Consider the following 16,521-nt stretch of genomic DNA (forward strand, 5'->3'; position numbering starts at 1 on the left):
TTACCTTAGGAGATTGAGTGTTAAGACTAGCCAAAGCATGCTTAACCACTCTTTGTTTCTTTGGATCTTGAAATCGACTTATTCTCACCTAAAATGGGGACAATCTTTAATGTGTGAATAAGACGTTTTAAATAAGTTTGATTAAAATGCATGAATTCAATCTTATTTAAGTATAATGAATGGTTTTTTATTTCAAATTCTTTCAATTGTAGAATCATGTCTTCAACTAATGTCAACGACCTTATGCTCCCGGAATTGCCCGAAAAGTTGCCAATTTCTCTGAACTTGGTAAACTTTAAGGAATGGGAAGAGGAACTCCGAAAGACCCTCCGAAATTGCTACCTAGAGCACATTCTGGACACTCAAATCCCGAGTTTCTACTCAAAGGGGATTATGAGTGATGAGGCACATGAGGTATGGAGTGTGGATTGTAAAAGAGTTTCCAGACTCATGGCAAACTCCATCCCGGTACAATGGAAGGGGAAGTTCTCCAACTATTTTCCGGACATGATGCTCAAAGCTCTAGAAGATGTAGTCAATTTGAGAGTCACCAAAAGTACCAGAGGCAACTATGATGGACTTGTGGAAGATGTGACTAGGTCACTCTCGAACATGAGGATCAAGCCACCGCAAGATGGGTGTCTCACGAAAGAGAGACAAGAAGTATGGGGTAAGGTCTATAATGCAAGACTTAGACCCGGGATGCCACTTCAAGCTCATGTGCTCAACATGACAAGGCTATTCACCCATCTGGAGCTAATTGGCAAACCAGTGGACGATGAGCAAGCGGATCTCATGCTACTAAGCTCACTCCATTCGGGGTATTTTGCATTAAAGATGCGACTTACGGCCAAGCGGAACAAACTGTCCTTGATGGAAGTTGTTCAAGAGCTCCAGAAAACCTATTCTTGCAAGAAGGCTAAGGTTGCTCTGAGACCAAAGAAGAAGGAGTTCAAGAACAAAGCTAAGATGAGCTGCTTCTATTGTAGTAGACCCGGACACTACAAAAGAGAATGTAGCATGTATCTAGAAGATGAGGCGAAAAGAAAAGTAACCTCAATCTCAGGTATCATCTTTACACTTGAACATAAGCCATTTATAAGGTATTAGATACCGGAAAATTGGCTCACTATATGCTCCTGTTTCAGGAACAAAGTGAGCGGTACTTTTCAAGTGGATATGAGTACACAAGTGGAAGAAGAAGATAATCTTTCAAAGAAATCTTGTAATCTCATATTTTGTCTAGATTTAAAACTTGTTTAGTTTTATCTACCATATTTTGATGTTGTGGCGTTGGACGTCATTTTGAACTTGATCACAAGACATATCATCTTGTTTATATTTATGGAATGACACGTTTGTTTCTTTGGAAAAATTGTTTATAATGATACCAAAAGAGCTAAGACCATAGAGTCAAATCAGACTTACTTGTGGCATTGTCGTCTTGGCCACATCAACATCAAACGCATCAAGAAACTTCTACAAGAAGGTGTTCTTGACTCTTTCGATTTAGAATCGTTTGAGAATTGCGAGGGATGTCTATTAGGCAAGATGATTAAACAGCCATTCTCCAAGTTGGGAGAAAGGGCAAGTGACTTATTGGGTCTTATACATACCGATGTATGTTGACCAATGAGCTCAACCACAAGAAATGGACATCGATATTTCATCACTTTCACAGACGACTATAGTAGATATGGCTATGTCTACCTCATGTCGCATAAATCTGAATCATTTGAAAAGTTCAAAGAATTTCAGAGTGAAGTTGAAAATCAGCTTGGCAAGAAAATCAAAGCCCTTCTATCGGATCGAGGTGGTGAATACTTGAGCCAAGAATTCGATGACTATCTGAAAGAAAAGGGTATACTTTCAGAATTGACACCTCCAGGAACTCCACAATGGAACGGAGTATTCGAAAGGAGAAATCGAACCTTGTTAGACATGGTACGATCAACAATGGGTCTTAGTGATCTTCCTATCTCTTTCTGGGGACACGCACTTCTAACTGCGGCACTAACACTGAACCGTGCTCCATCAAAAGCTGTAGAAAAGACTCCATATGAATTATGGACGAAGAAACCTCCCAGGTTATCTTTTCTAAAGATATGGGGATGCGAAGCATATGTCAAGAAATTGATTTCTGACAAACTTCATCCCAAATATGACAAGGTTTACTTTGTGGGCTACCCAAAAGAAACCAAAGGGTATTACTTCTACAACAAATCGGAGAACAAAGTGTTTGTTGCTCGCGATGGTGTCTTTTTGGAGAAGGAGCACCTTTCCAAAATGACAAGTGGGAAGAAAATCGAACTCGACGAAGTTCGTGAGGATGAGCAACAAAATCATAATGACAGTCAAAGTGCTCAAACAGCATATGTTGACGCAGGTCAAAATGATCAAAATGTGCAAAGTTGAACCGACAATGCAAATGCTCAATCCATTACCCTACGTAGGTCTCAGAGGCCGAGATATTAACTTGATAGATATCTTGGTTTAGTATTAACCGAGAATCAGGACATCCTAATTATGGATGGAGATGAACCGGCAACCTACAAGCAAGCGATGGCAAGCACCGACTCTGCTAAATGGCAAGAGGCCATGAGATCTGAAATGGATTCCATGTTTGAAAATCAAGTCTGGGACTTGGTTGACTTACCCGAAGGTTATACACCTATCGGATGTAAGTGGATTTTCAAGTTGAAAACCGACAAAGATGGAAATGTATTCATTTACAAAGCTAGATTGGTGGCAAAAGGTTACAGACAAGTTCATGGTATTGATTACGATGAAACCTTTTCACCAGTCGCAATGCTTAAATCCGTTCGGATCCTCCTAGCGATTGCTGCATATTACAATTATGAAATATGGCAGATGGACGTCAAAACCTCCTTCCTTAATGGTTATTTGGAAGAAACTGTGTATATGACACAGCCTGAAGGTTTTGTCGACCAAAACAATGCTAGGAAAGTTTGTAAGCTTAAGAAGTCCATTTATGGATTAAAGCAAGCAAGCAGAAGTTGGAATCTGCGATTCGATGAAGCCATCAGTAAGTTTGGTTTTATCAAGAATCCAGATGAATCTTGTGTTTACAAGAAGGTCAGTGGGAGTGACATCGCCTTCCTAGTCTTATATGTCGATGACATATTGCTCATTGGAAACAACATTCCGTTGTTAGAGTCTGTAAAGGCCTGGCTTGGAAAGTGCTTCTCAATGAAAGACTTGGGAGAGGCTCAGTACATACTAGGCATCAAGATCTATAGGGATAGATCGAAAAGGATGATTGGATTGAGTCAGAGTACTTATATTGATAAGGTACTTGCTTGATTTGGCATGGAGGAGGCCAAGAGAGGTCACCTGCCAATGTCACATGGCATAACCCTAAGCAAGAAGCAGTGTCCACAGACACTTGATGAGCGGGTAAGAATGAATCAGATTCCATATGCTTCGCTTATTGGATCGATCATGTATGCCATGATATGTACTAGGCCAGATGTATCGTATGCCTTGAGTGCTACGAGCCGTTAACAATCAGACCCAGGAGAGGCGCATTGGACTGCGGCCAAAAATATCCTAAAGTACCTGAAAAGGAACAAGGATAAATTCCTGGTGTATGGTGGTGCAGAGGATTTAGTTGTGGAAGGTTATACCGACGCAAGCTTCCAGACAGACAGAGACGATTTCAAATCGCAATCTGGATATGTGTTCTGTCTAAATGGAGGGGCGTTTAGTTGGAAGAGCGCAAAGCAGAGTACAACTGCAGATTATACAACTGAAGCCGAATACTTAGCAGCTGCTGAAGCAGCTAAGGAGGCTGTTTGGATTCGTAAGTTCGTTGGTGAACTTGATGTTGTACCCTCTATAAAGGGTCCAATAGCCCTCTATTGTGACAACAATGGAGCTATTGCTCAGCCAGAGAGCCTAGGGAATATCAGAAGGTCAAACATGTCAAGCGGCGATTTCACATGATTCGAGAATGGAAATCAGAGGGTGAAATCAGAATTTGCAAAGTTGGAACGGATGACAATGTAGCCGATCCACTTACTAAACCTTTGCCTCAAGTGAAGCACAACAAACACGTTGAGGCAATGGGAATCAAGCATGTAGGAGACTGGCTTTGATTTCCTTGTTTAGTGTTTTAGTTAATTTTGAGAAAAATTAATGTAAGACGCTAAGGAAAACCATTCATGTTTTGGAGTAATGTAAAATTTCATGCAATATTTTATTACTCCGTTATGCTATTTAATTGTGGTTTAGGATTAAATAATGAGTCCATTCGATTCTGAGAATATTCAAAATAGGGTATCAAGACCAGTCTTGGTAAGGAAACACCTATTAAGTGAACATTGAATATTATAATCGAAAATTATCCCTAATCAAGGTCATTTAAACGATGGACGATTAATGACCAATTGAGATTAGTGTGTAGTCTGATTTATAGCACCGTTTCATGTGCTACAAGGACATGATTGTCATAAATCATTTGCACAGGTATTGGTTTAGAACCATACTGGATCGACCTATGAGAATACTTTAAGAAATTAAAAATTTATCATAAGTATACTTCTCATTATGGCTATCGGAACCTATTTCCTCGACCATGAGTATTGTGAGTTCTCTTGTTTGAGTACTAGTTCGCTTTGATGTTGTCAAACGTCTGCCGTAATAGGGGATTATAACGGCAACACTCGGGCGACTAGGTCCTCTCAGTAAGAGGAGCTACATTACAAGACTGGGAATGTCCCCCTACTAAAATAGGGAAGATATCTTTGTTGTATACAAGGCCTCTCTGTAGAGCGAGACTGTAAAATGCATGGCCGTGCTCGGATGGATTTTAGAAATCATCTGTTTATTGATAGTCGGACTCGGAATCGGGAAACACTTCTGGACGTAATAAGGATGACAAAATAAATCTTATCTTATAGTTCATGAAGAGACATTAAGCGACATAGGAAAAAGGCTGTACACAAAATGCGCACTTGTCCGGAAGGACAAGTGGGAGATTGAAAGGAATGGTGTCCTTCGAACAAGTGTACTATTCCGTTAGTGGGTTCAGAATTATTAGAAAGCTAATATATTCAGTGAGGTCAAGTGGTCGGAATGCCTGGGTGGAGGCCGCTTCCGATCAGTAATATTAATGAATAATTAATATTACAGCTTAATCTTGACTGAACCCTTCGGGTCACACCCAAGCATTCAACAAACCGAAACGACGAATTAATTCAGAAGGAATTAATGAGTCGACCGAGTAATATTTATTTAGACGTCGGAAATTCGAGCGTAGAGCATCAAAACCGAGCGTTGGAAGTCGAGTCGAAAAATAGTGAAAGACAAGACGAGAAATAGTAATAAATCAACAAAAGACCAAAATACCCCTAGCATCGGAATTCCCAAGCAAAACGAGTGCTAAGGGCGTATGGCCTAGTATGGTGGCTAGCATGCGCACCAAGCCGAGCCTAGGCTGGCTGGTGCGTGCTAGCGCACCCATGCTAGCATCGCAAGGCTAGGCGCTGCCTAGTGCGTGCTAGCATGCCAGGCGCAGCCTTGTGCGCGCAATGGCTAGCAAGCCATGCCGCAACAAGCTGCAGCAGCTAGCACGCTAGGCGCGCCAGCTCGCCACAGCTAGCAGCAGCATGGCTAGGCCATTGCTTGCTGCCTAGCAGCGCTGGCCAAGGCACAAGGCCAGCAGCAGCCCATACAAGCATGCTGGGCTTGCTGGCCAGCAGCGCCTGGCAGCCCGCATGCGAGTGTTGGGCCTGCTGGGCTTGCTGGGCGTGGCTGCCACGGACAGCAGCACATGGCAGCCCACCTTGGCTGCCTTGGTGCCCAAGGGTGGGTGCCATGTGGCTAGTGGTCCTTGAGTGTGTGTGGAGTGAGGTGGCCGGTTATGGGAGAGGGAGTGGGGAGCAAGTTTGGTCCCCCCATTCTCCAAGTGGTCCTTACCTAACCACTTACATGAGCTTGCCACTTGTTGATTTATTACTAGCTTGATTATTAATTTTATTTTAGCTTTAAAATAGAATGGAAAAATCATACTATCCCACATTGATGGGAGAGTAAATGATACTCCCATCATTTCCTATAAATACCCAAGTATGGGCATTGGGAATGATGCTTGAGTAAGAGTTGAAAAAGGCATCACAATTAGTGAAAACCTTTGAACTCAATATAATTACTCGGGTTTTATTGGTCGGGTCTTGCTAACCCCAAGACATTAGACCTAGTCGGTTTTGTTGGTGCGGGTGGACTTCGTTGGAGGTCTCCGTGTGAGCGGGACTTGAAGCTTTCAAGTAAGAGCTCATTTTGGAGCGAAGCACGCGTCAAAGGTAATTAGCTTATCTTAATCTTGTGATTAATTTAATTATGTTTATGGTTTTATTTATTGCGAGTGCGGTCTTGTTTTTGGGTTTGTTTCCGCGGTGAGTCAGACTCACCAAACCCCAACATTATACTCTGAAGATCCCAAACTAGGTCAGGGTCAACATGAGGGACAGAGTGGGACATACGAGGTGGAGAGAAAGCCACCTCGGGCTGAGGCTGGGGTGGTGGAACTGGTGGTGGTGGTGCCTGCCCCCTAGCGTTGGCAACTAAAGCATCATAAGTGTAAGAAGGTTGCCCTGGGGGAAAGGCGGTCAAATCAGGACTGGGTAGGGGAAAAATGGGCAAAGGTTGCTCGCTACCAGTCCGAATACACCAAAAGGGTGTCTGCTCGCTATCCGGTCTAACCCACCCCACGTCCTCAAAATACCTAGCAGTCATATAGGTATCTGGTCCACAGTTGGTCAGCTGGTGGGGTCCGTCTACTACAAAACCAGCCTTTTTCACTGCTATTCGAGTGATAAGGCCACCTAAACGGATAAGGGTCTTGGAAGTGGTGCTGGATGTGGCATGCCTACTCAAATGGTGAACTATAAACCTACCTATGTTCAATTTCCCGTACCCGTACACATAGTGTCCTATGACAGCTAGTTCGTTAGATTGAGCGTTATGGGGCTTGGCCCTACCTAAAAAACACAAACCCGCAAATCTTTGCCAGATTTTTGGGACAGGGTGGTGAATAGGTTTGGTACTAGCATGTTGAGGGTCGGGGGTAGGCAAACCAGTCAAAGCATAATATAAGTCACCCATTTTATAGTCCGCATGCCACTGGTGAGATAATTCAGAATTTAATTCAAAAACTTTACAAAATTCTACAAAAGTTAAACTAATATTTCTATTGTTTAACCTGAAAAATAAATTTGGCCCATTTCTACTACTAACAACATGGAAAGTGGACAGGAATTCACAAGTAAGTTCTCGGTATGTAGGATAGTGCATATCAACAAATTTTCTCATGCCAATGTCATTCAAAAATCGTTTTACAAAATCATACAAACCAAATGATTCTAGGGTAGGGCGGTGTAACCACCGAGAAGGAATTACCTCACGACCTATTAAGTACTCTAGCCGTTCCTTTTGCTCTTGGCTCACAATCCGGATCGTCGGCCAGTACGGAAGTTGCAAGTCTGGGTCGTATTCCTCCCTCGAACTGGAGCTCCTACCGAATATGGACCTAGCCCTCTTTGAAGCCATGTTATGAAATGGGTTTGAAAATTTATTGAATTAAAACTGAAGAATTTTTATATGAAAATGTAGAGGATGAAGAGAGGATCACAAATATGTAAAGAGTTTTGAATTTGGGTAAGGAATGGAGGAGAAATCTTAGAGAGAAGGTAGAGAAAAATTGAGCTTTAAAGAGAGAAAGTTATGGAGGTAAGAAGGAATGAAGGAAGAAAGAAGAAAAGAAAGAAGAAAAGTGAAGCGAAGCCACTCGCGCCCGGTTGGGCGGTGGGTTGCTCGGTCGGGCGATCTAATTCGCCTAAATTTCGTATCCTTTCGCGCCCGGCCGGGCGCCTTTTTCCTGGTCGAGCGATCTAACGATCTGATTTCAGCCAACTCTCGCGCCCGGTCGGGCGCCAGTCGCCCGATCGGGCGATCTGTAAGTCAAAAATTTTGCCCTTCTCGCGCCCGGTCGGGCGAGGCTTGCCCGATCGGGAGGACAATTTAGTCCGTATACGACGAATTTCGCACCCGGTCGGGCGCCACTCGCCCGGTCGGGCGAAATTACTCTATATTTAGACCTTGATCTCGCGCCCGATCGGGCGGATCGGGCCCGAGGCTAAATCGTCTAATTGCTATTTTCTTCTTTTCTCCAAAATTTGGCTAACTCTTTTCTTCAAACCTGTACAAACACTCATAAGACTCATTAAATTCCCTCATCTCTCCTCTCATAAGGAAAAAGGAAATAAAAACTAGTCTAAAAAGCATTAAAAATACGGGTCGCCTCCCGCAAAGCGCTGGTTTATCTAGGTCCCGCACGACCTTCTTACCAAGTACAATATCTAGGACCCTTGGCCTAACGCTTGATCGGGTGGTTTCTCACCCGGTCTAGCGATGTTTAGGCTGCGATGCGGCTTCCTGACATAACCTGTGGGACGCAAAGTCGCCTTATCTGGTGGATCCTCCTTGACTTGGACTGGGGGATCTTCAATGCTACGCACTAAAAATCCTTCTTTGATCGAGGATTGCTTCAAATTGTCATTGCATTCAACACTTGCAACTCGATCTGGCGGAACACTTACCGTAGACTCGATTCGCACAACTTGCTCGATCGGTTCCACTTGTTCATCCTCGAAACCAAGACCAACATTGTAGAGTGCTCTTTCTATTGCATCGACTTCCTTCTGCCATTTATCTATCTCATCTGAAAAAGATGCAACACAAGATACCGCCTCCAAGGGATCTTTTTCAAGAGCTTGGGGCTTGTTAGAATAATTTACAACCACATTAACACTGAAACATTTCTCCTCAGTTATGGAGCTTTTAGGGGCATTATTCAGATTAAAAACAACTTTATCATCTCCTACTGATAGTGTTAACTTACCACTTCTTACATCTATGACTGCTCCTGCAGTGTTAAGGAATGGTCTACCCAAAATAATTGGGGTTTGCATATTCTCAGCCATATCAAGAACAACAAAATCTACAGGTATATAAAATTTACCTACTCTAACGGGGACATCCTCTAAAACACCTAAGGGGTATTTGAAAGAACGGTCGGCCATATGTAGAGTTATATTGGTAGCTTTTAACTTACCCATATTCAACTTGGAACACACAGATAATGGCATGACGCTAACACTAGCACCCAAATCACATAATGCATTATCAATCAAGAGATTTCCAATATGACAAGGGATAGAAAAACTACCCGGATCTTTTAATTTAGGTGGAGACTTATTTTGAAGTACGACACTACACTCTGCAGTGAAAGCTACTATCTCTACCTCACTATTAGACCTTTTCCTCGTCAATATTTCTTTCATAAATTTTGCATACGAGGGGATTTGTGTGATCAATTCAGTAAAGGGAACTGTTACCTTCAAATCTTTTACCACCTCCAGGAACTTACCAAACTGCTTATCCAAATTTGTCTTCAATTGACGATTGGGGAATGGGAGTTTGATAATTGGCTTTGGAGCATTATTACTCTTGTCTGGAGTAGCCACCTTTTCTGGAGTTGTACCCTGCAATTTAGAATTAGATATGTTAGTATTATCCTTTAGCCCTGCAGGGCTATCAACTACATTGTTTGGTTTAACGGAATTAATATTAGCATTATTTAATAAAACATGTTCATCAACTCTGGGCATAGAGGGCCCTTCATAGTTTGAACCACTCCTTAGAGTAATTGCAAATGCTTGATCCGTAGGCCGGGTTGGCTGTGCCGGCAGAGCTCCCTGTTGGCGGGCTTGTAGGGTAGCGGAGAGTTGCGCAATTTGATTATCTACAATTTTATTATGCGCTAGAATTTGATCAATTGTCGCATCTCTGCTCTCCATGTGCTTTTGCATATTGGCCAACATTGCTCTAATTTCCACCAGAGGAAGATGAGGAGGGTTGTTGTGGTTGGTTCTTCTGGCTAGCATTGGGATGGTAATATTTCTGCTGCTGTTGCTGTGGCACCTGTGGTTCTTGTGGTGGTGGATTTTGAACATTAGTGCTCCGGTAGGAAAGGTACGGATGATTCCGATACCCAGGATTGTAAGTGTTGGAGTATGGGTTATTCTGCCTATAAGCTTGGAAGGCATTAACTTGCTCCACGGAACTCCTGCAATCTTGCTCCCAATGACCTACAATACCACAATTTTCACAGAAAGCCTCATTAGAATTATTATTAATCGCAGAAACATTAGCTACATTAGCAGTGCTCAGATTATCTAATTTTTGGCAAATAGAGGTTAGTTGAGCTTGCAAAAAGGATACAGAGTCGACACTATGCTTGCCCTTGTTAGCAAATCCTCTAGGGTTCCCATATTGGGAATTGTGTATCGCCATGTCTTCAATAACCTGACCTGCATCTTCAACATCAAGATTCATAAATCTCCCACTAGCTGCAGAGTCTAAAATTATTCGAGAAGAATTTCCAAGGCCATTATAAAAGGCTTGGATTAATTGCCATTGTGCTAAATTATGGTGAGGGCAATCTCTTTGTAAATCCTTGAACCTCTCCCAAGCCTCATATAAAGGTTCATCAACTTCTTGGGCAAAGTTCTGGATCGCACTCCGTAGTACGGTTGTTCTCTCTGCAGGATAATACTTGTTATAGAAATTCAAAACAAGAGTTTCCCAGTCACTTATACTAAGTGTAGTTCTATTTAAGCCATTAAACCACAATTTAGCTTTTCCAGTTAAAGAGAAGGGAAAGAGAATCTCCCTGATTTAGTCTTGAGTGACCCCGGCTTGCCTGATGGTGTTGCAATATTGACAATAGTCGGCAATGTGAAGATTCGGGTCTTCACCCTTGGCTCCACTGAATTGCTTCCTCTCTATCATCGTTATAAATTGAGGTTTGATTTCAAATTGAACCCCATCAAGAGCCGGAGTAGGGGTGAGATGTGGAAAATCCGTAAGCTTTGGTTGTGAATAATCACTAAGCTTCTTTGGAGCCGTCATCTCTGATTTTGCGTCTGATGATGTCTTTGAATCGCTAGAACCAGTTGGAGGATCGCGGTGATTATTGTTATTATCACCAGAATCCGCCAGGATTTGCTTGTAGAAATTTTTCTGTCTATGGAAGGAACGTTCGATCTCAGGATCGAATGGGATGTAACCTGATCTGGAACACCTGGGCATAAACAAAAACTAGAAGCAAATATGAGATTTGTCTCAGAGAACTAACGCTCTCTGAGACAAAAGGGAAATAATCTAGACTACAAAAACAATCAGAAATAAAAATAAAACCGTTTCCCCGGCAACAGCGCCAAATTTTGATAGGGTAAAGTCGTATCCCCAAATCAAAAGTAAATACCTAAGTCCTCTAACTAAAGTAGATAGGGAAGTAGGGTCGATCTCCACAGGGAAACAAGTCTTTCTATTCCTAATAAACTAAAATAATCTAGATTATGAAGTAACCAATATTTATATTTGAATAAGAAACTAAACTACGAAGATTGAGAATAGGGAGAAAACAATATATAAAAGGATCTAGGGCACAGGTTCACCAATAAATAATATTCCAGGGTAGAATATAATAATCATTCATCAATGCATATATTAATCAGATTATAAAGGGCTTTCGCTACGTATTATAATCACACAATTAATTTACCGGTATTAAATCTCATCTTTCAAATCTCGACTTAACCATTTATAAATTAACCTGCCTATTGAAACTAGACCTAAACATTAATTCTCATCTGTCGAATCTCGAATTAATATTGCCAAACTCATGCATAAAAGATCAGGCCTAATCTAGTCACAGAGCATTAAACCAATCAATAGGAAATTAATCTAGCATTGATGATTAACAACAATAAATTACCCCTTCATATTATTTATGGATCCCCACAAACCCTAGAAATAAAACTACTCACACATAATTAAATCTAAACTAATCAAAGTAATAAAGCAAGACATGATAAAAAGAATAAAGTAAATAACTAAGATTAAGAGAAGAGAAATCGTTACCAAAATAAATCTGGAATTAAGAGTAGAATTAAGAACAAAGGTTTAAGAGAAAAGAAATCTAAGAGAATAATTAAGAGAGTAAAGAAAGAGTAAAAAGAAGAAGAAGAGATACTAAAATCGTATTACGGAGGAGTATTTATACTCCGTACAAAAATCCTAAACTGAAACAAATTAAAACGACGTTAAGCGTCCACTAATAAATACACGCGCCCGATCGGGCGAGGCACCGCCCGATTGGGCGCGCCTTTTTTTGCTCATTACTACTAATCTCGTGCCCGACCGGGCGCGTCACCAGGCGCCAGCCTAAGCTTCTCCCGTCCGGCCGGGCGCGCCTCCGGGCGCCAACCTTTTTGGCCGGGCGGCTCATTTGGGCCACTATTTGGACTTCGATTGGGCTCCAACTCTTCGGGCCAATCTGGATTTCCTCTTCCGGTCTTGAATACTCGGTCCAAATGCCCCGGTATCACCTATACCGAGCCCTTAATCACCGGTTCGATGGCTCTAACCGGCCCTGGGCTATAAAATATGGTCGTGCTTCTCCAATGTTCGTGATTGCTCCAAAATATCTCGGAAAAATACTCCAAAAGCATAAATACCTGCAAAAGTCAACCAAATCTACGAAAACACTAGAAAACACCAATTAGTAATAAAAGTGGCTCTAAAGAGCCAAAAACACTACTAATTATGACCAAGGGACAGGGGTAAAATACTGTATAAAATAAACACATCATCGGGTCATACATCTTATCGGTTTTGGGTCGGATTTAGGTGGTGTCAATAAAAGGTCGGGTTACATTCGGGTCGGGTGAAAAACAGGTCGGATAACATTCGGGTTTTTACGGGTTTAAACTAGTTAGGGTCCTGTTCGGGTTCGAGTTGGGTTCGGTTCAAGTCAGTTATTTGCGGGTTATAATCAGGTCGGGTCATTATCGGGTTCGGTTCAAGTCAATAATTTGCGGGTTATAATCAAGTCGGGTCATTCTCGGGTTCGAGTAGGGTTCGGTTCAAGTCAATAATTTTATTTTTTGATTTTTTTTAAAGCTCCAAATCAAATTGCATAATTTAAAACATTTTAAAAAAATTTAAAATAAACAAGTGAATACTAAAATTTGAAAAAACGGATCAATAAAAGGATTATAAGTAGTTATATGGAAGTTTATTTTGAAGATAAATTTAGAAAAAAAAAACATTTGGCTGATTTAATTAGACAAAATCACTATCATCGATTCACCTCACTCACCTCATATAGCCTCAAATACGTTTAAATTCGGGTTAGTAATAGGTCGAGTTTAAAATCAGGTTAGTAATAGGTCGAGTTTAAATTCGGGTCGGGGCAATAACAAGTCGGGTTGAATTTGGGTCGGATCAATAACAAGTCGGGTTGATTTTGGGTCGGGTTTGTAACAAGTTGGGTTTAAATTCGAGTCGGGTTAGGAACGGGTCGGGCCCTCTCTAGGTCGGGTTATGGTCGGATTCGGGTCTCAAATACTCGGGTTCGGGTAACCATTTTTTCGGGTTCAGACGGGTTAGGGTAAGGGTCGGGTTAGGGTCGGTATTTCGGGTCGGGTCAGCTTTTGACAGCTCTAATCTTATAGGAGTATCATTAGGTATGTAACTGATGTACTGTGGTTAGCTTACTAAATGATGATTGAATAACATTGGTACTTATTATTTTATTTGGGTTGATGATTACGCCATCTTTGAATTTTCTTGACTTGTAATTATGGTTGGTATGACCATTGGGAAGGAATATTGAAATTAAAGATTCTTTCAGTTACCGAAAAATCAGATTGTTCAAGTCTTTTCTTGTCAAAGTAATATTTAATTGCAATTAATATACTACATAATTTTGACAATAGCTTTGTTATATATGTATATATATATAGCAGTGTTTGCTATCATGCAAATTAGCTACTGAATTGTGCGAAAAAGATAAGTATAAATAAAAATCTTAGTAAATTGTTCAGAATATTGAATGGCAAATACTGGGATGACATTTACCATTTGTTATGAAGATCATCACAAAGATAAGCTGGTATGAAACATATAATTATTGCTTTATTATTGTTGTAGTTATGTTTGGTTGTTGCTTATATTTTGAGCTGGTATTTTGCTAATGTGTATTAATTTACAGCGTATTCCTGATGAATTTAAGAATATCTTGAATGATGGTGATAAAGGGGTTGACTTGCAACTACAACAATATGGCAGAGTGTGGGAAGCTACTATGGCACATGAAGAAGACAGAGATGGTTGGATGACTATCTTAGCAGGTGGTTGGGTTGATTTTGTTGAAGAAAATGAGATAATGGTTGGCGATGGTCTAAAGTTTACATATAGAGGGAATAGTTGTTTCTTGGTAAAGATTTTAAGGCGATCAGGAAGCAAGAAATCACAAAGATCTGAAACTGCAAAGAGCACTGGTGGCTCGAGCTCGAGTAAGAGGCCACGACCTGGCTCAAGCTCGAGTAAGAGGCCAGGACGCAGACCAACTTACCATGGTAGCTCAGCAAATTTAATCGAAACAAATGAATGGATTGATGACCTTGCACGTTCCTGTTCTGAGCCACATTTCAAGTTCATTTTCACTGCAGCTTACCTTAAGAAAGGAGTAATTGTATGTGCTGCTAATAACTATTACACTTTTTTGACCTGATAAAATATCTGTACTTATTCCGGTTCAATTATTGCAGAATGTTCCTGTTGACTTTGCTAACAATTGGTTAAACAACTGTGGTGATTCAACTAATGTGCTGGTTCAAAACTCTGATGAGCAAATCGCTGCGAAGCTGAAAGTTGTGAAGAAGGATGGTCTCATTACCAAGTGTGAACTAAGTAGTGTTAGGGAATTTACTGATCGGTACAACGTTCAGGTAGAAGAAGGTGCATTGATTAAGTTTCAATGCAAGAAGGACATCCTGCAGTGTTTGTTGTAGATCTTGTCTTAGTGTGAGCCACTAAAGATGATCAACTGTATTGTTGGCTTTATTATGATTGAATGCAGTTTCAGTTGTTTTTTTTTTCTTTTGTTGATTTTGGATCAATTTTTTTTATTTTTTTTTGAGTGGTTGTTTATGCATATATATTCTGTTGATTGTTAATTGTTCAAATTAATGGGATATTTTAAACTATGGAATTAGAGTTTTAATAAAACCAACATTAAAAAAAAACTAATTCTCTTTAATTAAAACCAAATAAAAAATAAAGTGAACCGAACGGGTTCAAAGGAATATAAAAAATAAATAATATCCTTTCAAATCAATAACATTAGCTAGTTTAGGAATTAAATTTTATAATTAGCCGTTTTGGTAAATACTTTTGTCAAAATAGCCATTTTGGTAAAAGATCCAATGCTATAGGGCTATATATAAGGATTAATTACATAGTTTATTCTCTTACAATTTCTAGAAAGTATAGAATATGACTTGTTTCGGGGGTTTTTGTCCCTTGGGAGAGTTACAACACTGAGACTGGATTCAGCAAAGAACGCATGTACCTGCAAAGCAAACGGACCACCGGATGGTCGGTGGTCCGCCTCCGAAGATTAAGTTAGTAAGCGTTCGGTAATAAAACGTGCGGAAGTAAAGTTTATCTGCTCGGATTCCAAGCTCAGGTAAAGTGCTGTCTATTCTTGAAAATGACAACTCTGTAGTAAGTGACGTATTGTCTCGTATTGCATGTATTCTATGTCTTGTCATAAATGTAAGAATGTCCTTATTTATAGGGTCCTTTTGGAAAGTGTGCCCTCCCTAGGGTCTGGTGACCTAGGAATTAGGTCACGCCGCAAAACGGCGCCTCGGGATTTGGGCCCTTGAAGGCCGCCATTCCAGAGGCAATGCCTGAGTGACACGTGTCATCATCTCATATGTCCAAATGGCACCTTTACTGAGGACACGTGGCGCTTTCTGATTGGGCCACCTGGCCGGGTAAAAATACCCAAATCATTTGCCCCTCACAGGGGTCACGTGCATTGCACGTGGCGCCTGTGACAGATGTCATCATGTGACTGGGCGAATTTTCAAATTACATTTTGGGGGGAAAAATTAGGGTTTCCCATTTCTATAAATAGGAAGGTTTGACTTCATTTTTGTTTTCACACCTTTGCGAATCTTGGAGAATCTCTGGACTTTTGACTCTCAAAGACTCTTAAAGACCCTGACTTTTGTCAAGCATCCGACACTCGGCCTTTCCTACCGACTGCTTCAGCCAACCAGGCGTCTCAAATACCTTCTTCTAAGGTAACCGCATGCTCTTTTCTTTTATTTTTTCTTGTGTTTTTTGTTTATTCAAATGGTTTCCCAAACGTACACGGCACGACCTAGGTTAGCGATCAGCCGGTCACCGGGGACGGCTGAATCTAGAACTAGGGGTGCTGAATGCTCGTTCGAGAATTATCCTTTAAGTACATCTCCAAATTCGACAGTGTCTGTGCATCTGCAGGACACGATGGCTCGAACAAAGCAAACAACAAGGAGATATAGACCGGATGGTTCCTTTTACCATTCGGACAGTGAG

The 16,521-nt window shown here is 41.0% G+C and overlaps 1 non-coding gene across 1 annotated transcript; it reads left to right on the plus strand.

The window, feature by feature from the left end:
* Positions 1 to 10,504: 10,504 nt before the first annotated feature.
* LOC145556887 (small nucleolar RNA R71) lies at positions 10,505 to 10,611 on the plus strand. The gene has a single exon (XR_014091979.1). It is a non-coding gene; the product is annotated as a small nucleolar RNA R71 (small nucleolar RNA).
* Positions 10,612 to 16,521: the final 5,910 nt, after the last annotated feature.

Source organism: Chenopodium album, chromosome 8 (genome assembly GCF_948465745.1).
Source record: "Chenopodium album chromosome 8, dcCheAlbu1.1, whole genome shotgun sequence".
NCBI classification, from domain to species: domain Eukaryota; kingdom Viridiplantae; phylum Streptophyta; class Magnoliopsida; order Caryophyllales; family Amaranthaceae; genus Chenopodium; species Chenopodium album.